Source organism: Lissotriton helveticus, chromosome 4_1 (assembly GCF_964261635.1).
Source record: "Lissotriton helveticus chromosome 4_1, aLisHel1.1, whole genome shotgun sequence".
NCBI lineage: Eukaryota > Metazoa > Chordata > Amphibia > Caudata > Salamandridae > Lissotriton > Lissotriton helveticus.
In genome coordinates, this window is record NC_136063.1 from 1,684,067,366 (window position 1) to 1,684,094,666 (window position 27,301).

Here is a 27,301-nt window from a genome sequence, read left to right on the forward strand (position 1 = left end):
TTAGCTCTCACACCGCAACTAGGCCTACTTAACCCCTTGGCTGCCGTGGTAATTCCGCCGCAGCGCTAGGGAGGTGGGGGGGCCGTGCGGCGCCGCCGCCATGCTCGTGACTGAACCACTCCATCACGAGCCTCAGGTGCGCTGTGCTTGTGACGGAGTGGTTCCGTCACGGCCCCGCCCGCTCAATAGAACGCTCAGCGCAGGTGCGAAATCGCTGCCGCGCAGGCATGGCCGTGACGGAACCACTCCGTCATTAGCACAGACCATCCGTGGCTGGTGACGGAGTGGTTCCATCACCAGCACCCAAAGGGTTAATATATGGACGGCCACAGACCCTGAACAACAGCTGGCAACATTAGGGTATACATTACTTAAACAAGAACTGACACGAAATTGGGGGGCGGCGGACCCACCGTCCATCCACGTATGGGCGAAAGAACTAGACAAGTGTATGGTAGCGGAACAGGAAGTATTTATAACACGTGGGTGCCCTAAAAAGTGGGACAAGAAATGGAGCAAATGGAATGTTTACAGTGGAAATGTATGTATGCCCTCAATGGTGGAACTGGAACTGCGTAGGTGGGGGACAGAGATATACTCACTTTGTAAATGTGACTTTTTGACCCCTGGACATTGTAAGATGTATTGGATAATTGCAGAGAGCTCTAAACGGTACTGTATGTATGATTGCTATTAAACTTAATAAACTAATATTTAAAAAAAAAAAAAAAATCCCCGGACTATCGAAGACTATTATAAATGTTGTCCCTAGCTAGCAAATTAAAGAACGTTTCTTAGGTGTCAGACTCAAAGAGTAGACACATCCCATTAAAGAGTCTAAGGAAAAGGGACATTAAACAAGCATTTGCAATGCAATAGGTCTCGCATTAGGAAAGTTTGAGCTATTGGTATTGTAAAGGACACATTTTTTATTTATGTGTTGGTTTTGAAAATAGGGAAATTAATAGCTTTGTCATTTACAATGCCAATAGTTTTACTTTCGCAAATGTGACACCTATAGCATTTGTAATGCACTATGTGTTGTATTTATGTGACTTAGATGTATTGATATTACAAATAACAATGGCTTATTTTTTTTAAATAATAATTACTTAAATAAAAGCTATTGTAATTTATAATGTCAATAGCTTAAACTTTTGTAAATAACTTTTGTGAAGATTATGTTCAGTGTATTTTATTGTGACGAAAATCCAAGAATAGAAGTGAAATATTAACATCTTTTTGTGACATTTGTAATAAAGCTTGAAACATTGACGAAACCTATTTGAACCAGTTGTTGTTGAATGGTTTCACAGATTGATGCAGTGGTGGCGCTGAGTGATGTTGTGGTGGCGACGAGTGATGCTGTGGCGTTCAGTGTTGCTATGGTAGCGCATGGTGATGTTGTGGTGCCCCTGAGTGATGCTGTGGTGGTGCTGAGTGATGCTGTGGTGGTGCGATAGATAGCGTGAGGGCGATAGATAGAGTGATGGCGATAGAGTGAGTGCAATAGATAGACAGATAGAGTGAGGGCGATAGATAGACAGATAGGAGTGAGGGCATTTACACAAGTTTGATCTATTGGGATTGTAAATGACAATGGCTTTTATTTTATGTTTTGGTTTTTAAAACAAATGAAAGGCATTGTCATTTCCAATGCCAATAGCTTAAAGTAGCGTAAATGCGAGACCTATTGCATTGCAAATGTTTGTTATTTGTGCTCTCGTTACAATAATTTTACAATCATTAAAGTTATGTGCATTTAAGTACACAGACTATTGTTATGGTAGACAAGAGGGAGGTAACTGGTTGAGAGTGTGAAACATAATGAGTCTACCCTTACTCCCCGGCCTTTCTGCCCGTTATTCCCCTTTCTCCGTTTGAACCATAACTGTTATGGCGTCTGGTGTGCATGATGTTTGTTACAGAAGCCTCCTTAGTGGGTCCATTTGCAGTGTGTTTTTTGTCAAGATGTTATGGGGACAGTGAACAAGGAACACAATCGTATTAGAATGGTCACATGTGCAAACGTTTCTATTTTTAAAAGTTTATTTAATCAAAACAAAAAGTATTTATTTTACCGATTCCTCTTTGGAATACGTATTTTTTAATTTTTTAAATCGTTTTATTTTACTCCCGTATTGCCCATAAAATGTGTTCTTTTGTAAAAATCGCCCTTCTCCCCTGGTCTAACAAAAATGGGAGTGGTTAGAAATAACTCTACAAACCACTGAAAAGCTGTGCTTGAAGAATTGTGAACGAAATGCCCTTTTACTGACATTGTCTGCTACCAGTAGGCATAAGAATGAAAAAGATGTGTTAATTACGACATGTCACAGAAAGAATTGCTCGTCCAATGTTGCACACAGCTGCAGGGCTTTGACGCTGGAGCAGCCCCCGGTTCCTTAATCTATCTGTTTACAATGCCTGGTAATGCTGAAAGATTAGGGAAGTTAATCCGGGACATAACAAAAAGTGGAAGACAAAGAGATGAGCCAGATGCAGCACCTTGGTTTGCTCGACTGACCCCCGGTCTGCTCAAGGGACCACTGGATGTCTTTAGGGTCTGCTGGGGCACTGGCCATGATATCTGTTGATTGCTGACTGCAACAAGCTACAAGAGGGGGAGGAGACTGAGTATTACCAGCCCCAGATTGCCCAGAAATGCTTACGAGGCAGGAAGGATCAGCAGCGGGTTGATGGGACACTTCTTTAAGAACTCATCTACTGACAGGATGCATCTGGAAACGTGATATGAACTATTGTTTTTTTTACGAACTAATGTAGCAGACACAAAAGCGCAAAGTTACCAATGTAGCGCGATAGTAAAAAATAACATCACAAAAGCACAACATTAACAAGACCAGGAATAAACAAATGCACGCTCCAAGGTAATGTGGGGCCGTGGGAGGGGGTGGGCTAAAGAGGCGGGGATTATGAGTCTGCAAGCCACACAAAAAAAAAAAAGTATCAGGCAGCATGCTGGTCCTTTGCAACTAACTCGCCTTGTGCCTCCTTCGAAATTTTATGGCTGATAAGTATCACATTTTTAGGTCTGCAAAGTTATTTATCCAAGTGAAGTCTTAACCAAATTCAATCCTGGGGCGGCGGTACAGTTATTACACTCAATTGTAAGGCGCATGCGCACTGGGTGCAGGCGTGGGTGGGAGGGGGCGCAGGTAACGGTGAAAGGGGACGAGAGAGAGAGGCGGAAAACAGGGCGGAGCAAATGGATATGGAGGCAGATTAGAAGAAATGGGAGGGTCAGACACTATGAGGCAAGTAGCGAAGAGTCAACGCGGAAAGAAAAAGTGTCCACAAGGAGAAAGTAAGAGGAAGTGACAGACAGACAAAAAATGCAAGAATGTGAGCAGGTTGGGCTACAGTAGGGAGAGGAGGGAAAAGGCAAGAGAAGTGAAGATCGAAGAAAGAGACCTTGCAGCAAGCCAGATGCTGAACACCGGGTGCAGAGTGCATGACAGCTCTGTTGAGATGAGGTGGGCGGTACAGGGAGGGGGAGCTTTCAGGGGAGACGGTGAGCGTGAGATTAGACATAGCAGCATTAGGAAGAAGAGGGCGGAGTTCTATGCAAGCCACCCGGAGGGGCCGTACCTTGAGTGAGGATTGCTGCTGGCAGGCTGAGGCGGACGGCAAAGCGAAAGTGATCACGATGAGGCGATGCACGCAAGGGATGCGTGCGCAGCTGCGCGCGTGCTTGTGCGCGTTCTGGCAATCTGGTGGCCGGGAAGTATCAGTTTTCTAAGTAGTTACTTAACGTCTGCCAGAGCAGCGTATGCGCGCTGGCTCAGGCGAGACCTAAAAAGGCACAATTGGAGGTAAACCTATCACTTTATGGATGGCACATTCTCCCAAAGTAGGGATGGTTGCCATCTTGATATCCTTCCTTAATACCTTAGTGTTGTTTGCTGAAGGAAACATTGTATTACTTGGAGACTTCAGTTTGGTTTGGAACCCAGCAAGGACAGAGCAGGACCAGGTAACTCCATCACTGGTGCTTTCTACAAGGGTTTGAAAAACACACTTTGCACGTTGGGCCGGAGAGATACATGGATATAGTTATAAAAAGATAAAAAAAGAATATCTGTTCTTTTCCTGTGTGCATAAAACATATTTATTAATAGAATGTCCATTGGCGAAGACACTCTTACTCCATCTCATTAGAGATGCTGAAATACTCATATCAATTTCAGATCCATCATGCCCGAATAGTGTTCAGGTAGGATGGGATAAAGGTAGGTGGATGTTCTATCCCTCTTGGCTGTGGGTGGAGACCTTGCAAATCCAGATTGTAGAGTGGTCCAATACAATAAAATTGGTGAGATCTCAGCAACAGCATGGGACATGTTTAAAACGGTCTTACGAGGTACATGCTCTGGGTTAAAGGCCAATGACAAAAGATATATAAAGAAAGATCAGTTAGAACTGGAGTTACGCAAAGCTGAGTCCTAATGCAGTGACAATTCCTCACATCAGCTCCTGAGGCCAGTTATCGCCATTATGAGTTGGCTCAATGCCATGGCTACTAATCAGGCAAAAATGTCCCTACTACTATTACAACACATGCACTATACACTGGGTAACAAGAATGGCCCACACTTAGCCAGGCTACTGTGGGCTAAGAGAACAAGCATTGGCATAGCCAATAGGTTTTGCCTGTGGAACCTTATAAGTGTTTAGTTATCCAGCACACTATCCTTGGTGCAACAACATCAACTGTTGCATGGCTAAACACTTACAAGGTCCCAAAGGCGAGACCTATTGGCAAACATTGGGCCCAATGAATTTGACAGATGCTGAACTTTGAATTGAGAGTTCCCGGATTCAAATCTTTGATTTTGTTTGGACGGTAGTACCTTGGGTAGGTGGCACTGTTCAGGGTTGCTCCTAAATAAACAGTGGGGATGGATTTGGATGTGCTAAATATTTTTGGCCTAACTGCTTTTGTAAATTGTTTGGAGTAGAGTATGTTTTGCTTACCTTGATATTGGAACCTGACAAATGCCTCTGGCTTCTAGCCTGGAAAACAAAGCTGTGAGAGTGGGCTCTCCACAATCACTGGGCTACACCTGAATACTCTAGGTCGCCTGATGTACCCACCTACAAGGGTCCAGACAAGCACACTTCCACCAAAGAAGGGTGAATTGAATGAAACCGTTAGAGCTACAAACAGATCTGCCATTGCTGCATAATATGAAGCTGATGCCAAGAATGGACATCCGCTTTGGGAAATTTAGAGGCCTCATACGGAGATCCTTTGGGTGGTTAACTCCAAAGCTGCATAGTTGCTCAGTGGGGTGCTGTGCCCAAACGAGTGCCCCATCCACTGAGTATTGGCAGTGCCACTCCTGTGCACACACACATCCTATCTCATAGTCAAGGTTTTGCTTTTCTAACCCAAGGAGAGACTCAAGCAGTTGTCGAAATGGGGGATCTGAGGGGCAGGACGTACCCATACTTTTTTAATTTATGAAAAATAGTTTCCCTACTCTTTGTGACAAGACTACAGGCCCGGGCGGTTAATTCCGAAAGCTGAAATGCTTCAGCTCAAGTGTGTGTGCTGTGAAACCAAGGGATGGTCAGACAGCTAAATAAGCCTTCTTGCCAGGTTGCCTGCTTGCTGGAAAGAAATGAAATTGTGCATAACATGTTAATCTGATGTAAAGGGCCTCTGAAGCCGGTATTGGCTATAATTGATTGAATCACTTGAAACTTCCTAAGGGCTCAGATTTATTATTTTTGAGGGGTTTTGCAAGGGGGTTACCAGATGTCTGAGACACAAAGCTTTGTAGTACTTTAATAGAGTTTTCATAATGTATGATAGTGCATTTCCCACTGATTAACTTACCTTGCATTTATTTTTGTTTCAGCTGTACCTTATTTTATATGTAAATTACCTGAAGGTGAAAGACAGAAAATATTTTTTACCCACGCATTTGACTCCGCCCCTTTGCGTAACGTTTCACATACTTTTTTTTTTAATACACTTCGACCAATCGTCTCATGCCTTGTCAACACCATATTACCATTTTTTTCCAGACATACCCTGGGCTTTCAGTGGACCAGATCCTTACTGGTCTCAGACCCGTTAGTAATTAAAAACGTATATTGAAAGGTGTCCCTATCAGCCCTATATTCATGCCCTTAACATCACTGGCAAATAACACTGATCGATTTCTGAGCAAGAAATGTAAAAGACGCTGAGGTATTCCATTTCAGTGATTTACCTCCTGTTTATATTTCACATATTTGACATTAATCGTGCACCAAAATACCATTTGTGTGGCACGCTATAGGGAATCACAAAAAATGTGTTTTCATGTTTAACCCAGTCCTTTAATTAGAGAAGCCACGCCCCTTTTAGAGACCCCGACTTTTTAGCACCCCACTTAAAGCCCTGGAGACATCTCAGGCCATGTGTGAATGTCGGTGCAAAGGCCCCTCAGAGAGAGAGAGCTTATGTGGCGGCCTTGACAATACCAGCGTTCAGGGCTCCCAGGAAACAGTCCTGACCTTGTGAGCATCATCGCTTCTGGTTCTCATAGACAAAGCATGGGTCTACTGTATCTGTACACAGTGCTCCCCTGAAAATGGACTCGACCCCCTGAGAGTCAGTTAATGTCTGTGAAATGGACTACATTACCCTGTGAATGTCTGTGGCAGGACTCCCAAAGAGACTGCCCATGCTTAGGTTTTGAGAATGCCAGTTCACGGGACTCCCAATGAGAGTGCTTAGGCGGTATCCTTGAGAGTGCCAGTGAACTTGAGAGGCCTGATCCTGTAAGATGACAATTGTTTGTCTTTCTCATGGAGGCAGCATGGCAGCGTCGTAACGCAAAATGATGGGGAAGCCCTGCAGAATGTGAGGATGGGCCCCTTAGAGCCCAGTTTCTCACATATATGAGCCTTGGGACGAATGGGGGCCCCTGAAAAGTTGCACCGCAGAGGCTTGCGTTCCGCCCCTGTAGCATGAGACTAGTGAATATTCTTATGCAGGGCTCCCCTAGCTAGACTCGACCTTATGAGTGCCAGTGGCTGTAGCAGAGACAACAACGGACCTAGTGGATGTAAGAGCGCAGGACTCCCAAGAGACAGCTTTGGCTGCAGCCTTGAAAATGCCAGTTTTCACAAACTCTGTAGATGTACAGTCCTCACAGAGGACGAATCTGAGCAGGGTGAATGCTAAGTGTCTCAAAAGACAACCCAAGCCCCGAAGTGCCATGCAGCAAGTATCATTGAGGCAACTCTCCGTTGTAACTGTAAACAACATTTTGTATTCAGCTTATTGTAACTGCGCACTGGCAGTGTCGCTGAAACCATGCAATGTTTTTTTTGTTTTTTTTAAGGGATGGAAGGCACACGAGACAGTTGTTCTTGTGCCTCACCTCCACCTCCTCCCCACCCCCAACCCGGCACTCCCTCATATGGCAGAGCAACCCCATGACACCACCACAGCAGAGCCTGTAACCCAGAGACAGCTCTCTGCTAGCGGCAGAGCCGCGTATCCTACCAACTTAAAAAACAAGGTTAACAGGCAAAGGGGTGGGGAGTGGGGAGGGCGGCAACGGATGAAGAAAGCCCACAAGTGGTGCACGCACGCTTGGAAGAGCGAGCAGCCCATATGTTTTCAATTATCGCGCCCACGTCTAGGCACGATAATTGAAAACAGATGGGGCCTGTGCGCGTAACTGCAAGCCTTAGGCCGTGGGTGGTTACAATGGCTGGGAAAGGCGGGACATGCGCCCGCCTTTACCTACTTGCGTGCTGTCCTTTAAGGAAGACGTATGCAAACACCAATAGAAGTATTGGTGGAAAAAATGCCACAAGCACGAGCTTGTGAAAAGTCCTGGACAGCTGCAAGAGGTTGTTTTCCTATTGCAGCGCATGCAGGCTGATATAGGCTGGACCTAAAAAGGGATGTATAGGAGAGATCCAACTCAAACCTTCCTCCCATTCCAAAGATCCTCTTCCCGCCCACTTGGTCCAAGATCTCAAATTTACCATCGCCCCTATATGGACTAATATCATCAAGTCCTCCCTGTCCACTGGGTGTGTCCCGGCCTCCCTCCAGCTTGGTCAAATCTCTCCCATCTTGAAAAACACCTCTGCCGACCCTAATGACCTTAACAACCTACGCCCTATCTCTAACCTTCCCTTCCTCTCTAAAGCCCTGGAAAAATGTGTCCTATCACAATTAGAGAACCACATCCTCACCTTCAACCTACTTGATGTTTTCCAATCAGGATTTAGAAAAGGATGTAGTACTGAAACTGCTATGTTAAATATTACAGATGACATTCATCGCTCCCTTGACAAAGGTGAATCCTCACTACTAATCCTCCTTGACCTCTCGTCGGCATTTGATACTGTCCACCATCCCACCCTTCTCCACACTCTCAAAGATCGGTTTGGCTTGGAAGGCACTGTATACAAATGGTTCTCCTCATTCCTTCTAAACAGATCTCAGCAAATCAAGCTTAGCCACTTCCTCTCTAAACCCCAACCTGTCTCTCTCGGTGTCCCTCAAGGATCCATCCTATCCCCAACCCTTTTCAATCTTTTCATGGAACCACTCACCCTCATTCTCAAACAAGCTAAAATAAGTTACCACCTCTATGCCGATGATATCCATTTATACTACAAGATCAAATCCCACAAAGACATTCTTCACCTCAACGACACTTTGACTAGAGTTCAAGCCTGGTTCCATCTCAACCATCTCAAACTGAACCCAAAAAAACTGAAATCATCCTTTTCACCCCCAAAAATAATACCCTTCCCATTCAACACTGGGTCGAGGATATCAAAGCTCTTAATTGCTCCCTCTCCACTTCTAATTCTGTTAAATCCCTAGGCATCAGCATCGACCAGAATCTTAATCTCATCCCCCACATTAAAAATGCAACCAAAGGTGCTCTTTTCACCCTTCAACACCTCAAGAAAATTAAACTTTTCATTCCAGCTGATGATTTCAAAATCGTTGTCCAATCACTTGTCCTTTCCAGGATTGACTATGGTAACGCCACACTTTCCGGCACCCCTAAAACCCACCTTGCACCGATTAAATCTGTTCTCAATCTAGCGGCTCGACTTATCTCTAACTGTAAAAGATTTGACCACATATCCCCCGTCCTCAAAAATCTCAATTGGCTCCCAGTTGAAGGAAGATCCACTTACAAGATTGCTTGCATCACTCACAAAGCTCTTCACCAAAACACCCCCTCCTACCTTGCAATCAAACTAAAAAAAGCAGGTTGCTCCAGGTCCCTGAGGAGCAGTAACTCCCTTCTTTTAATCCCACCCAGATTAAAATGTCAAAAGACTCAATCCCGTGCATTCTTTGGTTATGATCCTACCATCTGGAACAGTCTCCCCAAGGACCTTCGCTGCAACCCCTCTTACTCTTTTTTCAAAAAAGAACTCAAAGTACTTCTTCTCAGCAAATATTGGGGTATCTAATATTACTAACTCTAACCATGTACACTCTTTTCTCTTTTCCTAGCTCATTTAAATGCAATACTATATCCCTTGTTAAATTTTCGCATACTGTTAATTTTATTTTATTTTGTCTGCTCAACTTGTAAATTACTCTGACTGCAATATTTTATTCCCTTGTGCATCTTCTGCATTTTGTCACTCCATCGTAACAGGTTTACCTCCCTTGTAAAGCGCTCTGATACTCTTGGGTCCGCAGCGCTATATAAAACCTTTGAAATAAAATAAATAAATAATTAAATAACTAAATAACTGCCGGATGCCAGGAAAGAAGGTGAGGAAGAAGATAAAAGCAAGGCCTTCTGGGATTTTTTAGAGGGACCTCTATTTCTAAGACCTATTCAGAGTCAGACCAGAGAAACTATTTAGAGACCCGTCTGCCTCCCCAAATGACGCTAGAGCAGCAAGAATCCCTGGAAGCCACAATCACCACTGAGGAAGTGAGAGCTGCCATAAAAACCCTGAAGCTCAATGAGGCTCCAGGCACAGACATGATTTACAAAACATTTTCAGCTTTGTTAACGACCATCTTTCGAAACTATTCAATACTTTCACCCAAGCTGATGGCCTCACACCATTGATGGCAGAGGCCTCCATCTCATTAATAGTAAAACTTAGTAAAGACCCCACACTCTGTTCTTCATATCAACCAATCACACTGCTGAATATTAATGTAAAGATTTTTGCAAGTATTCGGACAACAAGGATAGAGCCTGTACTACCAGACATTATCCACCCGACCCAGCTGGGATTCATCAAACAAAAGCTAGAAGCGTGACAACACTAGACGTGTTATCCACCTGATCACAAAAGCCAAAAAGAAAAGTGTTTCGGCATCCCTAGTTTCTTTGGATTCTGAAAAGGCATTTGATCGGATGGATTGGCACTGCCTGCTCAAAGTGTCAGAAAGGATGGGATTTGGACCAAGAATTAGAGTGATTGTCATGGAAAGAGATAGAGCCCTCACATTACAAATAGTTATCAATGAGGGAACCTCTGAAGCCTTTTCACTCGCTAGGGTGTCTCCATTCGCCCCTCTTATTATCGCCTAGCATTGAACCCCTATGCTAGCAAGGTGAGAGAGGATGCAACAGTATTGGGTCTCAAATTTAGTCCAAATGTCCATAAAATCATGCCACAAGCTTCTAATGCTCACCTCTCCATCTGAATTGCTCCCAGACTCCATGAGTTGTTAAAGGAGTACAAGAAAGTGAATCTGAATCTACCCCAGGACCACAGGTGCAACGGCTTAAGGAACGAGTCCCTTTCAAAGGGAATGGAAAAATATCAAATATTTGTGGGTAAACTTCCCACCAACTTCATTGACATTTCTCTACTGTAAGAAACTGCATTATTATTTGGGTGGGTGACTACATACCTTAAGGAATAATCGCAACCCTGGTCAAGGTGAACGCTCAAAGACACTGATGGAGCAAGGACTTGTGAAAAGGAGACTTGCTTGGAAGCAATCTTCTCATGTAACCACTAAATCCTTACTAAACTTGTTTTGTGGAAATAACATGCATTACACAAACATTTATAAATTAGAATGATGCTTGCCTATGTGTCTTATTAACCAGTAACCCGAGTGTGATTCTAAAATGACCGCTAACCGACAATCCTTAGTGCGCATACATCTACGTAGTATGACGGATCTTTCGCTTGGAGGGAAGTTTCTGCACTTGCACAGTAGCTAACAAAATGGCCGCCTGAAACTCACATGCTTGCCACCTGCTTGCTGAAAAATTAAACCCAGCTATTCTACAAATGCTAATGCAGGAATAATAATAATAATAATAATAATAAGTAAATGGGATTAGAGTAGACATAGGTGGTATTCAGTGAAACCATTTATTTTTGATTTTGACATTTGTCTTTTTGACTCTTTCAATAGTGCTTATTATGGGCCTAGAAGCACGAACCACAGTCTATTCCCTCTCGTTCTACCGCACTTGCGTAGTGCAACCATGCTAGAAGATGCAATGTCAACTTGAACCTCGTCTAAGGTTTCCCGATGGATATATTCATGAGAACCAGAACAACAGTCCAGTTTTTTTTCCTAATATGTGACAATTACATTGTGAATATCGGTGGGAATAAAGACTGATGTATAAAACTTAAGGGGTGGGATTTAAAACAAAGAACTGAAAGAAAATAATGGGAAATAAGCGTAGTGTGATGAACACCTCCCCTTGCCTGTCCAATCAGAGTTAGTAATTTCATAAGTTTGAAACATTAATGGGCGGTACTAGCATACAGAAAGGTATAATTGAAGTAGCATTAGTCAGTTGAGTGAGCACTGAGAACGGGATGCTGTGCGAGAGTACAGAAGTTCCAGACGGAGATGCAAAAGTCCACACCGGGATGCTGTCGGAGTGACGAGTGATGCTGAAGAAGAATCAAACTATTGAGCCAATTATCTTAAGCAAATTAATTTAGAAGAAGATCGCGGAAGAATCTCTAGGAGGAAAAGCGTGTCAGAGAGGGGTGCTACGCAAGCGTCGGTAATAGAGCGGTTGACTGTCCTGTCCTGAAGCCTTTGTTCGCCAGATCTTCCTTGGGGGACCCTTACCAATTCCTAGGCGTAAGTTTTCACAACATTCTGGCTAAATATAAATATTATCTGTGTATGCGCTTATGTGCTTTTCTCTCTATCCTCTCCCTTTCATGCAGTGTCATTGCAAAGTATAAATGAATGCATTTTGATTGATTATTAGAATCTTCCTTCCTGTGAGAGACGGAGTTTGTTCTGTACAAGTGGTTCACATGAATTTAATTTGAGATAAAATGTAAAATACATCCAGACTTCCAATGTGTAAGTATATTGAAATGTTATGTCATTTCACCATCAACTAGTTCAACTAATGGTCCATTGACCTGAGGAGAGAACTTTTTGATCAGTGAAAGATTAGTTAGGGACTAGAAAGAACTAATCTAGAGAATGACAAAAATATGACCTCAGCGGTTGTTGCCAGTGTGTTGTGAATGAATTTATGGGTCCAGGCGAGCATGAGGTGTTAGATTAGCTGTTGCTGGTAACCCGCTGAATCAACACTAAATGAACCCGAGCTGATCCCCATGAAATAAAGTTGAAATGCAAAACAATAAAAATCCCAAACCGAATTAGAAAAATAGAGTAAAATATCATTTTTTAAAATGGACACCGAAGTAACAAAAATCCAGCAAGGAGTATCTAATATATTACTTTTTAAAGTCTTAAGTAGGAATAGCACCAAAAAGCTAAAATGCCAATGACCGCCAATATTCAGGGTAGACCGAAACCTAGGAGTAATCTGATGCGGACTGCGATGGAGTGTAGATCAGACACAATAACCAGGTTCACCCTGGTTAAAGAATTTATCAGCTGACTTTAGTCCTTTAAGTACCAATCCACCACAGGAGCACACTTCTAAGGCCCCCAGGACCTCAGAGGAGGTATTTAGTGACCCACATGTTGACAGGCATTGGTCAAGCAGCAGAGTCCACTCCAGGCCTAGTTGCCACTGATAAGGTGGGCAGTTGCAGAAAAAGGCATCGTATAGCTTGTTGTATCCCTGTAGCTTTAACAGAAGGTCAGCCTTATGACCCTTGGAGTCCAGTTCCGTGTCCTGGGTACAGGAGAGAGCAGGTCCAGTCCTTTTCAGATTTTTTTCAGGTATAGGAGTTGTTAGATTTGGGGGTCTCTAGTTGGCAGAGGTAGGTACCTTTGACCAAATAGGGACCTTGCGTCTAGTCAGGGTAAGGGGGTACACTCCTAAAATAACCCCTGCTCACCCCCTTGGTAGCTTAGCACAAGCAGACAGGCTTATCTCAGAGGCAGTGTGTAAAGCATTTGTGAGCACATACAGTAACCCAGTGACAACACTACAGATGGACAAGTTGCAGTATAAAAATAAGTATTTTTATATGGACTTAACAGAAGATCACAAAGGACAAAAATCCACAATACTGTACTTTAAAAATGGTAGAAATAGCTTTGTTCTCTTTAGATGTAAAATTTAACACTAAGTTGAATGTACCTTTGAATGAGTAACGCTATACAACGAAAGTGCTGCAGGAAAGGTGATGCGTTGGTTCCTTACAAGAAAGTACGGTAATGCGTTGGGTCCCTACTGCTGCGTATGGAATGCGTCGGTTCTTCTCGGCGTGGGGAGGTGATGCATCAGTTTCTTACTGCGCATTCATGGTGATGCAACCAGCCGCGCCGTGATGCGATGAAGATCCGGTGCAAGGAAATAAAAATGGCGTCTTCTCCTTGATGCGACACGATGCGTGCATGCCGGACGGCCGTGCGGCGACTCAACGATTCTTCTGAGCCGCGACAGGCCCTGCGACACGCTTCTCTGGTGATGCGACGGCATCTGATGCGACGGCAACCCTTTTCTCAGGTGATGCGCGACGCTTCGGCGATGCGACAGCGGCGACACCCTTCTTCATTGTTGCGACGAAAGCAGCTGTGACGGCGACACACTTCTTCGATGATGCGCCGGCGACAGTCTTCTCCGGCGATGTGAGGTGCTTCTGCGAGGCGAAGCGACAGCAGCGACACCCTTCTTCAGTGATGCGACGAAAGTGGCTGCGGCGGCGACATGCTTCTTGTGAGTCGCGCTTCCAGCTCCTTGCGACACGCAGTCCGTCAGAAAGCCCAACACAACTGCAAGCACTTCCAAAGAACTCTTGGGGAGCTGGTGGGTGAAGTCTGTTGTCCCTGAGACTTCAGCAAGAGGCCAGCTCTATCTTAAGCCCTTGGAGATCCTTCACAAGTTGAATGAAAGTAGCACAAAGTCCTTTCTCCTTTCTTTGGCAGTCAGGCAACCACTGCAGGCCAATCCCCCAGACAGCACTCAGCTTAGGAATAGTCTCTTCCTCAGTTCCTCTCCTCAGCAAAGGTTTCTTCTTGTTTCCCAAAAGTGATCTAGAGTTCTGGGGTCTGGGTCCCCTCTTTCATACCTATATTCTCTTTGTTCTCTGAAGGCACAGAGGCCTTTGCCTAGTCCTAAACCAGTTCTGGTCAGTCCTGGAGCACTTTGTTGACAAGACTCCTTCTTTCCTTTCACAGTGTAGGCCACGGACATCAGACACCACAGGAGGTGGACCCAACATTGTGGAGGGAAGGCACAGCCCTATTCAGGGCCCAGGTGCAACTCATCTCACCCATCTACATGCAGATCTCTCTATTCAGCCCTCACCCCGTCTCCTGGAATCCCCCAGCCCCTGTCACTCAAACTCCAGACAAGGAATACACAACCTAGTAGAGGCAAGCTTGGATAGTTAGACAAGAAAATACCTCCCTACTTTCTAAAAGTGGTATTTTCAAACACAATGTTAAAACCTACTTCACTAAAAGATGCATTTTATCATTCTGAGTTCAGGCATACTAAACTCGAACTTCTAACTAGTTCCCGGAGTCAGTTAGGATTATAAAATGTAATAATCAAACTGCCCGTTCTGGCCTATGGGGAACAGGTAGCCTTGCAATAGTGAAAAACGAAAATGGCTGTAATTCACTATTAGGACATGCCACACACACCAGGGCATGTCCTACCTTTTACCTACAATGCACCCTGCCCTGGGGCCTACCTTAGGGATGACTAATATGCAGAAAAGGGAAAGTTTAGGGACTGGCAAGTGGGTGCACTTGCCCAGTCAACATGGCAGTTCCGGACTGCACACAGGCTCTGCAATGGCAGACCGAAGACACACTTTTACAGGCTGCTTCTGTGGGTGGCACAACCAGTGCTGTAAGCCCACCAACAGCATTTGGTTTACAAGCCCTGGGCACACTCAGTGCACTGTACTATGGTCTGACAAGTAAACCAAACCAACCAATCATGGAATCACTAATCCATACATCAAGTTACCATAGGGAGAGCATATGCACTTTAGCACTGATCAGCAGTGGTAAAGTGCCCTGAGTCATAAAACAGCCAACAACAGGTCAGAAAAAATACAGGAGGAAGGCAAAATGTTTAGGGGTGACCCTACAAAAAGGGCCAAGTCCAACAGGAGTGTACTTGAGTTTGTGCCTAGTAAAGACCATAAGGCAAGACTCTCTTTTGAGCCAGCCTGTTAAGTTAGCCTGTCTACCTTTGGCCCATATTCCATATTCCACTATCTTTCATGGAACTCAAAGTGTCAAGTCATCCAAACAATGACCTTCATATACACCTACGGTGACATTGATCTGATACAAGTTCCTGGTGATCTATGGTTCGAGGTCAGACAGTAAATGCACAAAGTAAACATGAAGTTTGAATTGATGTACTTTTGCTATACTAGTTTAGACCCGTTATGCCTTGAACCATCATGCTGGTTGATATCCGTTGTGTCTGAAATTATGTGGAAAGTCCCCTATGTAGGGCAAAGGTCAGTGGTCATTCCTATATAAATCCCCATGTAGTAGACATCAATTCAGAGAGGTCTTTGCCTCACGTTATCGCAAGAAGTCCTGCCATACTGCTGCAGCACACATTTATATGCTGAAAGCTGATATTGAGCCAATACTGAGAGGAGAGGAGCTGAACGCAGCTGGTGTGTATTTTTCTTTCGATGGAGGAAACTCTCTCCTGGCTGACGCCTGATAACCACAGCTTCTACGCTGTGCACATGTATGCACAGTGTTGAATCCCAAGAAACTATAGAGGCAAGTTAACTACTCAATGCTCCCGTAGTATTGTGCATAAAAAGAAGGGTGTTGTTTTGCCTAAGACATTCCAACCAGGCTAGAAATGTTCATATTATTCTCGCTGTTAGTGACATGCATTAATGCGGTTTTAATTATATTCAGTATGAATATTACTCATGGACTAAGAAACAAGAGGGGACTATTGAAATAAACACTTTTAAATATATATTGTTTTTTCTTACGGAAGAACTTGCGTGTAATATTCTAAAGAACAAAATTGAATTGGAATTACCACTCTACCCCTGACTACCTTACAGGGCTATTAGTAACCCAGAGAGCACGGCTACAACATCAACATATATGACAAGCGGGGTTGTGTGAAGCTACAACAACCTGGACATTCAAGCTCAAGCGTTGGTGTGCTGAACCAAGCTGAACCTGGCTGATGAGTCGATAATTAGGGCAAAACTGGCCCTGGGTAGCTTGTGTTCCGTTTCAGGAGGACCTGATTTGGCAGTTCAGGCTGGTCTGTTCCAACTGGAGCAAGATCAAGACTGATTTGCATAAAGCTGGGTCCAAACTGAGGTTACTTGCTGTGCAAAATAACAATGGGATGCAGCCCAAGTAATTACCAGTGGCTGAGATTAATTCAAGCATTCCATCCATCACTTTTTTGTATACTTTAGTATGAACTAAGTTCAAGTACCTATGAATGGAAAAGCCAAAGTTTGTAGAACTAGGCCAGAGCACTAGTTTACACAATAGCCTGGAGGTGCCACATTTATGCCTGGCACAAGCGAGTGGATTGGGAATGACTCCTGGGCACGCCCTAACCGATGAGGTGAAAGCTGAAAAAGCCAACCCATCACACTTTAGGCACAATCAAGATGGCAAAAGCCTTCTGCCGTACTAAACTGGGTGTGTGTATGGAGAGCATAGTAAGACAATCTTAGACTCCTTCCGCATCTTCCACCAAAATCCATTTTGGGGCAGTCACGGTACCCAGTGGGCAATGCCCAAGATTAGCATGCATGACTATGTGCAAGCCCAGACGAGAGATTGAGTTGCCTTTTCAAATTAAAAGTTCACTGCTGGGTTGCCCAATCAGGTGTGATAACAGACTGGAGTATAAAAGCCATGGACAAACTATGACCTCAAATGGCTTGGGCGGTTACTGGGAAAATAATTTTCGACCGTATCTGGAAACCCCGGAGCGACAGGCCTCTTGACACTTCCATCAGCAGCCATACTGGTACCATGATCAGAACATGGGAGCATGCAAAGTCCCATTTAACCGTGGACCGAACAGTAACTGTCTTGGTCTCTCACAGAGGAGGTGCGCTAATCAGTCAATCAGCATACAATAAACTGTAACTTGGAGGAATCTGAAAGGTTCTGTTATGCCCGTATCAGACGCTGTATCTCGCACCCTCTAATGAAGGATGCTGCCACTACAGATATTGAAAAATGTGTATAAATATTCTTGGCACTAGAGGGGTAGATTCCACATTATAGTCTACTGTTGTGTAGTACTGAAAATTCTGGACTCGTGTAATCGTTCTGGACTCGAGAATTAAAACTTCGTCGAAACATGACGAATTTGGTATCAAAAGACCGAGAATGACGAGTACATCATGTACATATATTTTCAGCATATTCGAGTGACGATTTCACCTCGAAATCGTCATTTGCGTTCTGAACCCTTGGCTTCCATTTATGTGTTGCCCTTTACATAGGCCTTAATCCAGTTGAATTCAATTCCACAAGGGCACATACTCCTTAATCGACTTTTCCATGACCTGTGCAAGTTGGAACCATTGCCCCAGGCCGAACTCGTTAGGTCAGCTCCCCTCCCAGTGGCCGAGCAAGATAGCATCTAGGCTCAACAAGCCATAAAACCATTTCAGCGCGCACACCTGCCGTATCTTGCTCACATCTGTCTTTACTCTTTTGCTTCACTTACTTTATGATGGGGAGGTGCCTGTTTTATTGGGGGTCCACTGATATCTGATGAAATGTTGGGCCTTGCCGGGTGATTTGTTATGGGCAGCACGACGTGAAATATGTACATGTCATCATGACTCTGCTTTTCTTTTGTAAACCAATAACTGTAAATGACATACTACAAATTCGAAGAATGTTTGCCTGAAGCTGAATATTCTGTATAAAGAGAGAAGCCTGACTTTGTAAATTCGAGCAGTCTCCTGAGAATATACTTCCCCGTGTTGTACTTCTAGGACACTTGTTACCTTGGTTGCAGCCAATAAGCTCATCTTTGACTTCACCTAGAAGACTCTGAGTTTCTGTGGTCTGAATCAGGAAAAGGACTCGAGGTCTTTGGGTGTCTATTCCCTGACACCGCTGGGTTACCGGTTAAGTACCGGTTCTGAAAAACCCAGTACCTCAGTTGGCGCCCAACGTTTGGGGCGATTCCAGCGGTACCGGTCCAGCCAGAGGTTCGTGAGGAGATTCGGGTGAAAATTCTGGAGGAAGGCCTGCCACTTCATCGACCCCTGCATGTCGACGTGGTCCGAAAGTCTTTGCTGCGAGGTTCCCCGCTTCCCGACGGCTACAAGGACTGCTGCCCTGGTTATCGCCCTGATTTGGACCCTTGAAGTTTGGTAGAGCGAAACACTAAGACGAGTTTTCTGGTGACGTCATCGATATCTCAGTTAAGTATAAGTGGAGTGTCTCCCAGTCCTTAGTTGGTCTTAAATCTTGGGTATCCTTTGGGATAATTGTTGGTACTTGCAAGCACCAAAACCGAAGGACTCGTGTATTCACGAGAAATATCGTAATCGATAAAGCTTTGAAGTTTGGAACTAGACTAGAGAGCGACTAGAGAGTCTTAGACTTGGAAATTTGATTTGTCTTGGCAGTAATAATAGGGACTCCTGATTGGAGGACTCATGTCCGGTTCCTCCGGTTGGAACTCCAACCTACGAGTTATATGTGAAACATGGGGTAGGCCCCATCACATACAACGAAGTGTGGATTAAATACACCAGGAAAGATGGTGTTTTAAAATGGCCCCAACATGGTAGCTTCGACACGGAAATTCGAGATAACCTCGAAGTTAAACTTTTCAAGAAGAAAGCCCGGCCGGCAATGTTTGACTCTTTTCGCCTATGGCGTAAGGAGGCCAGACAAAAAGAAATTAAATTAGAGAAGAAAAATAAGAGAGAAGGGAATATTTCAGTAATGAAAGCTGCTATGCAGTTTAAAGACAATGAAGAAGAACAGATGAGTGAGCAGTTGCACAGGCAACGTAAAATGGCGATAGATAAATGCTATCCAGTTTTGCCGCGTCCCAAGAAGGATGCAGCAAAAGACCTTAAGGAAGACCCGTTAATGGGCCATTTGTTAAGTTCACCAACCCCCAATGCACAAACAGCCACGGCGCCTCCGCAACCCTTAGTTGCGTCACCCATGGTTGTTATGCCTGCTCCTCTACAGCACCCACCAGCTGCTCTTCAGCTGGCTTCCGCTCCTCCGGTGCAGCCTCCTCAAGGCACACCGACTACATCTACTTCGCTTATGCCTTCTACGACTTTGCCTAGTGCACCTTCGATTTCTCATAATGCTCCCTCTGCTATTGCCTCTACTTCAGCCTTATCTCACCCTGTTTTTCCACCCGTTCTCCCTTCAGTTTCTCCTTCCGTTCGACAGAGAATGGCCAGCACTGTAACTAATATTTTCTCACCTCTTTTCGGGTCGCCTACTACGACCCCTAACACGGAACGAAGACAGTTGCGAAGTCAACTGCCTGACTACCAAGAGAGAGATGTATTGAATCGTTTAGCTCATACATGGATTATGGATACTGTAAAATATGACGTTGAATCTGTCATGAAAGTTTTCCTTCAGTGGGAAGCACCGACACAGAGATATGTTTTTGAACAAATGTGTGTTTTCCTCTGTGAGGATTTGGAAGACAATGATTTAGAACGCAACCCGCAGGAGTTGTGTCGTGTACGGTTCAAGTTTGGGGAAGGAATGATCGTAGGTCCCGATGTCCAAAAAGCGGTTGAGATATTGTTGTCTTATCGGAGTAAAGGGAACACTTCTGGTTCGCAATCTGAGCGCGATACACCTAGGAAAAAGGCGCGACAGTATCCCATGAGAGAAGTTCCCCCTCAATGGAGAGAGGGTGACGCAACGGCTAATCCACCTATTTTGCTACACTTTCAGCGTGTGTGGGTACATGTCCCATGGAAGCGAGCTGACGTTTTAGCACTTAAACAGACATTACCTGATCCGCGTAAAAACCCTGCAGGATATTACAAAGAGTTGTCGCAGACTGCTGGGTCATGTGTAATGAATTTAGCCGATATCGATATGTTATTTGGGAACGTTGTTCCACAGCCTTTATGGAGAAAGATTCGTCACACGGATCATGATCAGGAATTAGGTGACTCATGGGCTAACATTACTGCGACAGATGCCCTACAAGTAGGTGGCGCTAAGCCTGAACCTTTGATAGCAGAACTGCCTGGTAAAATAATTGATTATATGAAAAAGATAATGCCTGAAATACACGTGAATTGGGATAAACTGTCTGCATGTAAACAGAAGAAAGATGAAACGGTGTCTGATTTCTTCACCAGATTTGAAGAAACTTTTGTCGACCACAGTGGTCAAGATATGAGCACAGAAGGTGGTCAGAGACTGTTCGTCGATAAATTCGTGCACAATTTGCTTCCCGAGTTGTGCAAAAAGTTAAAGGACTCGGAAAGTTCTTGGGCAGTCTCGTCTTCGGCACAGATATTAGCTACAGCACAGTATCACGAAAATCGAGACAAAGACAAGAAAGATAAAGTAGAAAAGAAAACGAAAGAGTTGAAAACGAAGGTCTTGTTACAGCAAGCATATCCACCACGTGGTGGTGGCGGTCAAAATAATAACGGTCAGAATAATTACCAGAGTAATTTGCAGCAGCCTCAACAATATCAGAGGAACTCGCAAAGGATCGAGTATTGTCAACCACGTGTTTCTGTAGGTCCCAACCAATGTTCGTATTGCAAGGAGGAAGGTCATTTTAAATATAGTTGCCTTATCCTACTACAGCGCGCGAATGGCGCTTCTGGTGTAAGAGGTCGAGGTGCTCAGCAAGCGCCTAGAGGAAGAGGACACGGGAATGCCCCCCGGAACGAACGTCCCCTTCCACCTCAAAATTCCATGAACAAGTTTGATCAGCAGAATAACACATCTGGTAGGACAGCTCAGTACTATACGAATGATTACTATACAGAAAGTGAGAATTGGGAGAGTAATGATTGCTAGGACAGCCATGGACAAAGAGAGGGAGTTGTTTCAGTTCCAGTAGATCAGAGCGGACCATACGTTGAGGTGATTACATCAGGTGTGTCAGAACCTTTTCTGTTGGATACTGGTGCTACGAAGAGTTCCATTAAGCACTCAAAACTCCCTGGCGCACCTTTGTCTGGCGAAACGAATGTATCAGTAGGTTTTTCTGGCGCCCCGGTTAGAAATCCAATTTCTGACCCTTTGACTCTTTCTGTTGGTCCCCGTGAATTAGAAGCACCCCTTATTCTGACAACAGGTTGTGGTGAAAATTTGTTGGGATTGGATCTGTTAAAAAGATTGTATGCGACTCTGTACTGTTCTCCCTCGGGAGTACAACTCACTTTAGGTAAGAAAGTGGTTTCTGCCATGTATTTGTCGAGAGACAAACTTCCAACAGAGTTGTCGTTTCTTCCGGACATTCTTTGGGCTACTGGTCCTAACGATGTTGGTCTTTTAGAAATTCCACCATATGTTGTAACATTGAAAACCAATGTTCAAATGCCACGAATTCCCTAATATAGAATTTCTAGTGAAGGCGAGAAAGCTTTGCTAGCGATCGTTCACGAGTTAATTGAAAAAGATGTGATTGAAGAGACAAGAGGCAACGTTTGCAATAGTCCTGTTCTACCTGTTTTAAAGCCACCGGTGTACAGATTTGTGATCGATCTCAGAGAAGTGAATAAGATCGTGGTGCCACAATTTCCAGTTGTCCCAGACATTACTACATTATTGACTATGATTCCAGCTTCTGCCACTTGGTTTTCGGTGATTGACCTGAAGAATGCTTTCTTCAGCATCCCGATCGCCGAGGAGAGCAGGGATATTTTTTCCTTCAGTTTAGGAGGTCGAAGCTTCCGTTTTAAACGCGCTCCTCAGGGCTACTGTGAAAGTCCGTCAATATACAGTCAAGCTCTAAAAACACAGCTTGATACGATTGTTTTGCCAAAAGGTGCTACTCTTGTACAGTATGTTGACGATTTGCTTATAGCTGCGGATACTGAGGAAATTTGCAAGGAAGCAACAATGTCATTGTTACGCCATCTGTGCGATTTCCATCACAAGGTGTCACTTTCCAAGCTTCAATACTGCCGACAAGAGGTGACCTACTTAGGTCACCTCTTATCGAAGGAGGGAAGGAAACTGACCCCAGAGAGAATTCAGGCAATAGCGAAATTGAGTGTGCCAAGAACACAGAGAGAAATACGTACTTTCTTGGGCATTACATCATATTGTAGACAATGGATCCCTAATTTTTCGTTATTGGCCAAACCTTTGGTGGCGTTAACGTGTAAAGAAACACCCAATCCCGTCCCTTGGTCTGAAGAGTGTCAAATGAGTTTTTCCGAATTACGCACAGCATTATGTTCGGCTCCGGTGTTAGGTACCCCCAACTACAGTAAGCCTTTCACATTGTATGTCCACGAGAAGGAGGGCTGTGCATTGTCTGTGTTGACTCAGTTATTTGGAGGTAGGCAGCGCCCATGCGCCTATTTTTCGTCGACTTTGGACCCGGTAGCTAGAGCATTGCCAAGTTGTCTAAGAGCCACAGCGGCAGCAGCTGTTTCTATTCGACAGTCTGCTGGCCTGGTCATGAATAATACACTAGTCGTGATGGTCCCACATGCAGTAGACACATTGTTAAATAGAACCAAGACACAGCACTTAACCAGTGCTCGATTGTCAGGGTACGAACTGACTTTGCTAGCAAGTCATGTGCACATTCAAAAGTGCAACACCCTTAACCCAGCCACGTTGTTACCATTCATAGAAGAATCAGATGCTTCAGAACAGCATGATTGTCTTTAGAGAACAGAAGAAGAGACGAAAGGAAGAGTAGACCTCTTCGACACTCCTCTTGCTGAATGTGATGGTACATTGTGGGTGGATGGTTCATGTTTCAAGCTTCCGAATGGCGATACGACTGCAGCATATGCTGTCACGACTTTGCAAACAGTTGTTGAAACTGCACGAGTGCCACAAGGTTCAGCTCAAGCTGCAGAATTAGTTGCACTCACGAGAGCATGTGTGTTGTCGAAACGAATGAAAGTGACTGTCTACACCGACAGCCAGTACGCGTTTGGTGTGGCTCACAGTTTTGGACGATTGTGGAGAGAACGTGGGTTCCTGACTTCGCATGGAGCTAAAATTAAGCATGGTCAGTTGGTAAATGAGCTTCTAGAATCACTGACTTTGCCTTTACAAGTGGCGATTGTAAAATGTAGTGCTCACAAGAAGGTGACTGATGACGTTGGTCATGGAAACGCATTTGCTGATGAAACCGCGAAAGAAACCGCAAGGAATGTGACGAGTCGAATGTATGTTGCAGGCCCTGAAAGATGGACTGGTGATGTTGGAATATGTGAGGACACGATAGAAAGTGTGAAGTCCATCCAAGCTGAGGCCACAGAGAAAGAGTTGAGCACGTGGAGAGAGAGTACAGGTAGAATGGATGCAAACGGTTGTTGGACTGAATCGACAGAACATCAGAGATGGTTGTTACCCGATGCATATGTGCTTGCAGTAGTCACAATGGCTCATGGAATGGCTCATATCAGCGTGAAAGGGATTTGCGAGTTGTTGGCCCCAGTGTGGAAAAATTCAGGAATTCCCAAGTGTGCAGAGAATGTTGTCAAGAATTGCATGGTGTGTCTGCAACACAATCCTGGTAGGGGAACCCCAACTCCAGCTGGTCATTTTGCACCTCCTACGTATCCGTTCGAGGTTTTGCAGCTAGATTTCATCCACATGGAAAGGTGCAACAACTTAAAATACGTGCTCGTTATTGTTTGTGCTTTCTCAAGATGGATAAAAGCCTATCCCCTAAAGGACAATACTGCCTTGTCCACAGCGAAAGCCCTTGTGAAAGAGTACTTCCCTAGATTCGGAATGCCTAGAATGGTCTGGTCTGATAATGGGAGTGAATTTGTGGGTCGCGTGATGAAGAAAGTGTGTGAAGGGCTAGGTATTAGGCAGAAGTTTCACGCTGCAAATCACCCCCAATCAGCTGGATTAGTAGAATGTTACAATGGCACGCTTAAACTTAAATTGGCCAAAATCCAAGCGAGCACAGGTCTTAAATGGCCTGACGCTCTACCCTTAGCACTCCTATCCACCAGAATGACTGTGCATTCGCGAGTGAAACTCAGCCCCTATGAGATTGTCTTTGGCCGGCCAGCCAACATATGGGGAGTGCCTAGGCCCACGAAGTTCAGCGAGCTAGAACACCCTGTTTTGCTTGACTATCTGTATGAATTGACGGCTAAATTGCGTGTTTTGCATCAACAGGTCAACGACACCCTGCCTCCGGTCTCTGAGACTCCGGGACACAGCATTGACCCGGGAACCTGGGTGCTGGTGCGGAACTTCCAGAGGACTAAAAACGACCAGCCCAGGTGGACAGGGCCTCACCTCGTCCTTCTCTCTACCAGATCGGCGGTTCGAGTGGAAGGGAAAAAGGCCTGGATCCACGGGGTCCATTGTAAGAGGATCCCTTTTCCTCTGCCATATGACTAGTGGGTCCAGGAGGGTTTTGGCGACGCAGAAACGGACACGGTGCCTCGGTTCGTACCTTTCAGTGATGCACAAGTGAAAGGAACTGACTCTGAACAAGAAAACGAAAACCTTTTGCACAAGGCTGTGCCACCATCCAAGCGAGTGAACATTACAGAGCCTGACCTTTTGTTCCCAGATCAGACAATACCTGGGAAACGACGGTATAATTTGAGACCGAGAAAAACAAACTAATAAAATCATTTTCTTTTGCAATTTGAGACTAAGATCCATGGACAAATAAAAAGATATTTCTTTTCCCCCAAAGTACTATTTTTGAAAGTGCAGCTCTCCCATCTAAGAAACGTGCTCATTTTTGTTTTTCGAACCGCCATCCGGGTTCCGCTGCTAGGGCCGCGGTTGATTAAAAGTCTTTTGGGTGCAGCTAACGACGTTAGGTCGGTAGTTCTGGTTGGTCTAAGGGAGTTGCCCTGGACTGACAGAAGCATCCTTCAGCAGAATCAACCTACCACCGCGGGCAGCTGTTTAGAGAGGATGGAGTTTCCCGATGTGGAGAGACCTGCCAAACAAATGAACTTTAAGCAGAGACTGTGTACCACGATGACAAAGAAAAGTTTTATAATATTGTGTATTTTTATGCTATTCAGTGTCATGATATTTTTAATAAGTTATGTTTTATTCTCTTTTCATGTAACATTTGCACCCGCTGCATCACCCATACCTCCTCCCACTGTTTCTCCTCATTCTTTCCACCCTTTGCCTGACCACGAATCAAATAGGAGATTGGAGTTCGTTAATAACTCCTTTGTTCAGTTGTTACACCAACACCAACTTGTAATGAACACAACTAACTGTTGGGTGTGCGGTCTTATGCCTCACACAACGGATAACGGTATCCCCTATTTGGTCCTGCCATTTAGTCACAATGGTTCTGTATGGGCATATAGGACAATGTTCATATATGCACATGAAATCTACCCCCTACGTTCTATAACAGACAATCCTAGAAAACGTGCTCTAGTCAAAGGTATAGTTGACATGATTAAGGAAGGTATTTCTTATGAGACTATCCCTAGAGATGAGACACTATTATACATAGGATGGAACATGACTGGGTATGGAACTACTCTAAGTGAGAAACAGCAAGCTAAGAGATCGTCCCCGATTTGGATTGTACCCCATCAGGGTCATCTATGTCTGCAAGGTAATGGCACGAATCCCAGGGCTCAGTTAGGGAAGAGTGTCTGTGCTGAAACGTTTGTTTTTGGATCTCAGACCTCCCCTGCGTTTTTAGCAGCTAAGGGTACTTATTTCATCTGTCATGATAGAGCCTACACATGGTTGCCCCCTGACTTTTCGGGCTCATGTTTTGTTTCATTCCTGTTACCTCTCACCTACACAGCAGCGGCGGATTACCACAAGACAAGGGTAGTTAGAGGTGTCTTGAGTAAAGAGGACACTGCAGGTCAAGAATTTGGGGACTTCGCAAAGGGTTTTCTGCCGTTCTGGGGATCCATGGCTAACAGTAGGAACATAAGACAATTGACAAGGGTGGTTGAGTCCACCGTGACTGAAACTGCTGGTGCCCTTAGTAACTTGACTGCTGAGCTCCAGTCGGATCGTCTTATGACCCTTCAGAACAGGGTCGCCTTAGATGTCATCCTTGCAGACTGAGGTGGAGTATGCAGATTGATCCAATAAAGTTGTTGCATTTTTATCCCAGATAATGCTCCAACAGTGTAGCAGGCCATCTCCAAACTACATAAGATTTCCGAATCTATTCATGTGGGAAAAGGGGATTGGTCGTTAACGGGTTGGTTCTGGGAAGTGATATCCACCTGGGGATGGAAAATTCTGATGGTCATTGGGATGGTCTTAGCCATTCTTTTCCTGTTCTGTCTATGCATACAGTGTGCTCCTGCAATATGTGGCCTCTGTGTTACATCATGTGTAAGGAAACCTGTGTCAAGAAATGAACTAAGTACTAGAATGATATTACAGCAACATCCCAATGACTTTAGGGATATAGATCTGGACTCAGACTAACATGAGGATAGATTAATTGCCTATGTAAGGGCAAAAGGAGGGATTGTAGTACTGAAAATTCTGGACTCGTGTAATCGTTCTGGACTCGAGAATTAAAACTTCGTCGAAACATGACGAATTTGGTATCAAAAGACCGAGAATGACGAGTACATCATGTACATATATTTTCAGCATATTCGAGTGACGATTTCACCTCGAAATCGTCATTTGCGTTCTGAACCCTTGGCTTCCATTTATGTGTTGCCCTTTACATAGGCCTTAATCCAGTTGAATTCAATTCCACAAGGACACATACTCCTT

General features: G+C 44.5%; 1 protein-coding gene and 1 pseudogene across 1 annotated transcript in view; one reads left to right on the forward strand and one right to left on the reverse strand.

Annotated features, from left to right (window-relative positions):
* The window catches only part of SLC25A14 (solute carrier family 25 member 14), a 189,055-nt gene that overhangs the window by 155,317 nt on the left and 6,437 nt on the right, over positions 1–27,301 (reverse strand). The gene's annotated exons all lie outside the window — the stretch shown is intronic.
* On the forward strand, positions 25,490–27,001 carry LOC144828201 (endogenous retrovirus group PABLB member 1 Env polyprotein-like; annotated as a pseudogene).